This window comes from Leptonychotes weddellii, chromosome 1 (assembly GCF_054177405.1).
Source record: "Leptonychotes weddellii isolate Sample4059 chromosome 1, ASM5417740v2, whole genome shotgun sequence".
Lineage (NCBI taxonomy): Eukaryota > Metazoa > Chordata > Mammalia > Carnivora > Phocidae > Leptonychotes > Leptonychotes weddellii.
In genome coordinates, this window is record NC_138369.1 from 50,140,588 (window position 1) to 50,148,324 (window position 7,737).

Consider the following 7,737-nt stretch of genomic DNA (forward strand, 5'->3'; position numbering starts at 1 on the left):
CCAGGCACCATGGTAGTGAACAAAACAGCCACAACCCTTATCCTCAGAGCTTAGTCTAGTGGAGAAGACAAACCTAAAGAAGACCAACACGACATACATATGATTGCATGATTAAATTGTAGTAAGGTCTGTTAAGAAGTATAAAGGAATATGAGACAGTACAGAAGAGAACCTTTACACATGCCTTCCTGAAGAAACGACATTTAAGCTGGCACCTGGATGGATGAATGAGTATTAGGTAGGAAGTCAGGTTAGGGAGAGAATCTTCCAAGCAGAGAGAAAATTGCATTAGTAATTGCTGAGTTAGGATGGAGCTCAGCCTCTTTAAGGAACAGAGAAAAGTCCTGACCCTTTGGGGATAAGTGAAATTTAAACATCTACAGCAGCGATAATTTCCTGGAGTTTTACTTTATATGTAGTATACTCGGAAAACATTGCTTTAAAATAAATTATTATATTGAACCTGCTTTTTCAAATTATATTCTCATCCCTCTGTCTAAGGGTATATCACTAGGTATTGTAGATGATCCCAAAGGACTCTCCTAAATACTTAGGAGAAATAGGAGTTGGGGAGGAGAGGGATAGGGCAGAAATGGATCCCAGGCAAAGGAAAGAACATGAAGAAAATGTAGCACAGTATGGTAATAGATAGCATATCATACTTAGGGGGATAATGAGTTTCATGATTAGCATGGGGTCAGGAGACAAGATTAGAAAGATGACTTACGAGCTAAATATCTTGATGAGTTCTTGGTTAATCTGTACAAAGTAGTAAGCCCTCACGTTATAAATGAGGAAGTGAAACACAAGGAGAAAGTGACTGGTCTAAGAATATAATAAAAAGCAGTACCATAAAATTAGAAACTTTAGGTAAAGATATTCTCATTTAATTAACAGGACTACATCATTTTATTTAGCCCATGGTCAATTTAAACTCCATAGGCCATTTGAGTCAATGGACATGATGGGCTCTAGAAAAGTAGGTGAGGACCTGATAGTAAAAGATCTTGAACATCATAAGTTTGGGCTTCCATTTCTTCTGTAGGAACAGAAGGCATGTATTTTAGAGAATTCTGAGGGCAGCAGGGAGGAAGAGCAAAATGGCCAGTGGAGAGAATGCTGCAGTAGTCTCAGTGGCAGATGGTAGAAGTCTGACTTAGGGCTGGCATAGCAGATTTGAGAAAACACTCCAGAGGCAACCAACAGGACTTGGAGAATGACTGAATTGAGTCATGTTGACTGTGTTTTGGGGTGCTATTTTCTATGCAAGTACAAATTAAAGGAGACCTAATTTATAACAGTTCATACAGGGGTGCCCGGGTGGCTCAGTCAGTTAAACATCTGCCTTTGGCTCAGGTCATGATCCCAGGGTCCTGGGATTGAGCCCCATGTGGGGCTCTCTACTCAGCAGGGGAGCCTGCTTCTCCCTTTCCCGCTCTCTCTCTCTCTGCCTGCCGCTCCCCCTGCTTGTGCGCGCTCTCTCTCTTTCCCCCTCTCTCACTCTGTCAAATAAATAAATAAAATATTAAAAAAAAAAAAAGCAGTTCATACAAAAAGCCCACAAATAGGTAATGGTTGCAAAGTGTAAAGCAATTTTGGATTTAAAATGAGTACAGTATCCAGAACAAGGAAGTTAATAATCCTATTATTCTGAACTGTTTGAACTTCATTAACATTATATTTTCATAATAACCTTTTCATTTTTAGGAAGAACCAAGTAACAGAAGAGAAATCCAGAAAGATCCAGAAATCCAGAAAACCAACTGTTAAAACTAGGAGTATTTGACTTGGAAAAGAGAAAACTAGGGTGCATCTAGACCTGTCATCTATCTCCTTTCCTCTGTTACAATGAAGGAAACATCCCTGCTTTATCACTGGCCAGTCTCCTCCGTCATTGCATTCTTTATCTCCTCTTCAAGGACTTCCATATTAAGGTATCCCTTTTCTGACAGTGTCAGTTTTTCTTTCTCTGGATCATTTTCATTAGATACAAATGTGATCCAGAACCTCCACCTTAAAAAAAAAAAGAAAAGAAAAAAGAAAAAAATTGAGGGATATGAAATCATGCTGCTGGTACACTGAATACATGTTCCTGCTTTCCCCTCTTGTTCTTGATTCCTAGAAATGATAGGAAAGATAAATATATACACCTAAGTCCAAAACAGCACTAGAAAACAAGATGGGATCAATTGGTGGTCTAAAATGAGGAAGAAATGCTTGGAAGATAAAAAGGAAGTGAGATTTAATTGATGGAGGAAACCACAACCCAAAATGCATACCTGTCTAAATAATCTTAGGTTAAAGAGTAAATCACAATATAAATTTTTAGTCTATTTAGAAATTAATGACGATGTGAGAACACTGCACATCAAAATCCATAGGATATAGCCAACAATTCACAGAGGTTTTATAGCTGTAAATGCATTTGTTAGGGGAAAAAAACACAGGTTAAATGTAAATGTACTAAATGTAAATGAACTAAGAATTCAATTTAAGAAGCTTTAAACTACACAAAAACACACACCCCACAGGAATCAATAAATTTCTATTGTTGTTAAAATAACAAAAACCCAGTAGAACTGATTGCTAAAAGCCTATTATTTGAAAAGATAAATAAAACAGTCAAAGCTTTAGTATAAGATAAAAAAGAGAAGACATAAGTAAATAATATATGAGTAAATATAATATAATATAATATAGAGTAAATATATAATAAGTAAATAATATATACATAAGTAAATACCATTAGGAATGAAAAAGGGAACAAAACTAGAAATAAGATTTCAAAATTATAAGCAAAACTTGATATTTAACTTAAAGTATAATTGAATACTTTTAAGGAACAAATTACTGAAATTGATTCAAATAGTGGAAAAGCTAAACAAACAAATAACAGTGGAGAAAATTAAAAGACAGTAAAAAATCAACCCTTAAGAAAGACATAAGCCCCCTTTGGAATGAGTGTATTCTGTCAAACCTTCAATGTATAAACTCTTATAAAGCAAAGTTAGAAAGTGTCCCAGTTTACTTTATGAGGTTTGTGTAACCCCAATGCCAAAACCAACTAAGAATACAAATAGAAAAAACCCTAAGCCAACCTTCCTTAACACAGATGCAACTTGCATAAAGAAAATATAAGCAAGTTGATTGCAGCAATGTACTAAAAATATATTATGATTAAATAGGGCTTAACCCAGGGACATAAGATTGGTTGAGTATTAGCAAAAGTCACTAATATAGTTCTCTGCATTAAGAAAGTCAAGAAAAAAAAAAAATCTCAAGAGATTTTGTTGTGAATGGGATCTTTCCTCCTCCTATTTTTCTAACTGGTTATTGATGATACATATAAAGTTATTGATTTCTGTATGTATCTTGTATCCAGAAATCTTGCTGAACTCTTTTTTAAAAAATTATTTATTTGTTAGAGAGAGAGAGCAGGGGGAGGGCCAGAGGGAGAGAATCTCCAAGCAGACACGCTGCCAAGTGCAGAGCCTGACATGGGGCTCAAACCCATGAACCATGATATCATGACCTGAGCTGAAACCAAGAGTTGGACACTCAAACAACTGAGCCACCCCAAAAGGGGCATGTGATAAGACTTAAAACCTACTCCTTTTAAAAGGAACAAACAAAAACTTAAGAAGTAAACAAAAAATAGAAGGAAACTTCTTTCATTCAAAAAGCATATCTCCCAGAAACCTACAGCAATCACCAAACTTAATGAAGAAGCATCAGAGGCATTCCCATTTAAGTGAGGAATAAGGAAAGGATAATCATTACTAACACAAATATTGAGGATTTGTAAGTAAGAGACAATCCAATAAGGCATGATAAAGGAAATGGATTAAAAATATTGGGGAAAATTTGGTAAAACTAATTATTTGCAAGTGTACTGAGAAAATGCAAGACAATCAACAGAAACACTAATTGAAAACATTTAATAAGAGTTCAGCATGGGTGCCTGGGTAGCTCAGTATGGGTTTTGGGGAGGTGATGAATATGTTCTAAAATTGATTGTGATGATGGTTGTACAACTCTAAATATGTTAACACCACTGGATTGTACATTTTAAATCATATGGTATATAAATTCTATCTCAATAAACCTGTTATGTAAAAAAACACAAGAACATAAGCATACACTTTGTATTATCTTTTTTTTTTTTTTTTTGAGAGAGCACGCGCGATCAGGGGAGAGGGGAGGGGCAGGGGGAGAGAATCTCAAACAGACTCCATGCTGAGCATAGAGCCCAACATAGGTCTCGATGTCATGACTCTGAGATCATGATTTCGGCTCGGACACTTAACAGAGTGAGCCACCCAGGAACCCCTGCTTTTTATTATCTTTAACACATGCACACACATTAACAGTATGTAGTATCAGTATACTTTTAAATTTTATGTATTTGGGATCACATCTTTTGACATCTTATTTTTTCACTCAGTTATCTTTCAGATTAATCCATTAGTAAACTCTTATTGCATGAATACAAGTTTTGATTATCCAGTTCTAAAATACATAAACTCCCTTAATCCTATACACCTTGACAGCTGCCCATTTCCCTGCTGCCCCTTCAAAGCCAAACTTTTCAAGACTTTTCTAGATATGCAACTTCTATTGCCTTACCACTTACCTCCCCCTTATTCTATGAACAGTGCCCATCAAGGTCACCACCAGCCTCCATGTTACTACAAATACCCCATTTCCACTGAAGATGCGTTTCTGAAACAATTCCCCAGCATCTCTAAGCTGGGATGTGTTATGGTTGATGGCATCTAATCATTCTAAATGTTAGCATTTTTGTCTTAGCAGCACATAAAATAATGGTGATTTTTATAGTAGATGGCATCTTAGAAGCAATGAAACTTAGTACGGTGGACAGGCTTGTCATTTTACCTGAACTTACAGCTGTTGGCCCCAACTGACCTCAACCTTCCTGAATTGTTTTCTTCTGGCTTCCATAAGCACCCCTCCCTTCATTTTCCTCCCGCCTTCTGCCCACTCCTAAGTGTCCTTTGCTGGTTCAGATAATGGGCCCTCAAGTCTCCTTCAGTGCTCATTTCTCATTGCGCTCTGCTGGATGATTACACCCAGCCCACTGTGACGGCTGTCAGATGATTATAGCTCATGCCCGAAACTCTATCAGCAGTCCAGGCTCAAATCTGCCTGCAAAGTTCACACTGCTACTTAATGTCTACAAGGCATTTCTAGCCAATACACCCACAGTGAAGCTCCTGATTCCCCCCACTAAACCTCAACCTGTTTCTCAAGCTAGAAACCTGGTTACCATTATCCAGTTTCTTCTTTTCTCCCACTCCCACTTCTTATCCATCACTGAATTTTGCTGAAATTGCAAAATCCATCTAAACTGCATCCACCTTCCCCTGCCCCCTAGTTTAGACCACTGCCATCTGCAGGCGGCACCAGAGCCTTCTACTCCCCTCTTCCTCCTTTCTTCCTGCAGTTGACACGGGCCAGGAGCTCCTGTAATACACGCCGAACCCTGTTACTCCCCTGCTTACCACCCTTCAAGGGCTGGCTCCTGCAATCAGACTCAAGCCCTTATTAGGTCTATGTGATATTGTTGGGTAGCATTGTAAGAATATACAGTACAGCATGGTGACTGTAGTTAACAGTGCTGGATGGTAGATTTTAATGTTGCTAAGGGTAAGAAAGTCTTTAAAATTTCTCATCACAAGAAAAATATCTGTAGCTGAGGGGCGCCTGGGTGGCTCGGTCGTTGGGCGTCTGCCTTTGGCTCAGGTCATGATCCCAGGGTCCTGGGATCGAGCCCCTCATCGGGCTCCTTGCTTGGCGGGAAGCCTGCTTCTCCCTCTCCCACTCCCCCTTCTTGTGTTTTCTCTTGCTGTGTCTCTCTCTGTCAAATAAATAAATAAAATCTTAAAAAAAAAAAAAAAAAGAAAAGAAAAATATCTGTAGCTATGTGGGGTGATGGATGTTAACTAGACTTACTGTGATCACTTTGCAACACGTACAAAGATCAAATCATTACGCTGTACATTTGAAACTAATAGGTTATATGTCAATTATATCTCAATGAAAAAAAATTAGATCTCTTCAAAAGTGAAAAGAATGTCTTTACTTATTCCTAACAAGCCCTTTCAACTACACCAGAGCTTAAGGAGGTGACTTTTGGAAAACCCCTAAGGATGAGGGCTGGTTGCCATGGGAACCAACCCTGGAATTAAAGGATTGGAACTTTCAGCCCCAGCCCCTGACCTCTGGGGAGGGGAGGGCTAGAGGTTGAGCTAATCACTAATGGCCAATGATTTAATCATCATGCCTATGTAATGAAGCCTCCAGAAAAACCCCTAACTGAAGGGGTTCAAGGATCTTCTGGGTTGGTGAACAAGAACACAGCTATGTGCCAGGAGGATGGCGCACCCCAAACTCCACAGGGACAGAAGCTCCTGCACACAGGACTCTTTGGGACCCGCCCTATGTCTCTCTCCATCTGACTGATCATTTGTATCCCTCAGTATGTAGCAAGTCGGTCACAGCAAGTCAGCTGCTGCCCTGGGCTCTGTGAGCTGTTACAGCAAATTATCAAACCTGAGGAGGGGGTCATGGGAATCTGATTTGCAGGCAAGTTGGACCTAAGTGTGGGAGACCTGGGGTCCCACTACTTGCAATCAGTGTCTGAAGTGGGTGCAGTTCTGTGGACTGAGCCCTTACCCTGTGGGGTCTGCATGCTGATTCCAAGTCGTGTCAGAGCTGCCTTACATTGTCGGACACCCAGGGGCACCTGGAGGGCTGTCGGTTAAGCGTCTGCCTTTGGCTTAGGCCATGATCTCAGGGGTCCTGGGATCCAGTCCCACGTCCATCTGGGGCTCCCTGCTCCCTGGGGAGTTTGCTTCTCCCTCTCCCTCTGTCCCTCCCCCTTGCTCAAGCACTCTCTCAAACAACCTTAAAAAAAAAAAATTGTGGGCCACCCAGTGTGTGACTGTAAAGTGAATTGAGTGGCGTGGAGAACTCACACATCTGGTGTCAGAAATGCTCTGTGTAAAGAAAATCTTTCCTTTCAGGCCGCAACTGCAAGGCCCAACTCTTGCCCCAGCTCCTCCCTTCCACCCCTCAAGCTTCAGCCACACGGACTGCTCTTTCCTTGGGGCTGGCTCTTTCCCATTCTTTTTCCTAAAGATCTCACCTTTACAAGGGCCACTTCCTCATCCCTCTTGTCCCCCATTCAGTTTCCCAGTACTTGACTGCTTTCTTAGAGATCTCCCCACATTCCTCAGGGCCTTCCCCTTATTGGACTCCCCAGGATATGTGCAAGGAACTGAATAAGGAAATCAAACATACGAGGTTCATCAAACATCTGCAGGACTTTCACAGGAAGGACTCATCCTGGAAGTTTCCAGAAAGGACATTTTGGACAAGAGAGAAGCTGTAAGGAGACATTTCTGCTTCATCTCAGGTAAGAAACACTAAGAACTGTAGGTGTCCACCCAACCCAAGGGCAGCTGAGCAGAGCTGGGCATTTCCAGGCAGAGGCCAGATGGCGATGCTGTGGAGATGAACAACACGGCTCCGTTTGGAGGCAGGGCCAGATTACCTCCAGTTCCTCCAGGTGTACAAGTCAGTTGTTCGCTGGTTCTCATAGATTCCATAGACGTCACAGAGGCAGCAACTGCCAACTGAATTCCCTAGGCAAAGCCACACCATTTTTGCTTTTTGCACACCCACAAACAAGATAGCTCTTACAGACAAATCTAC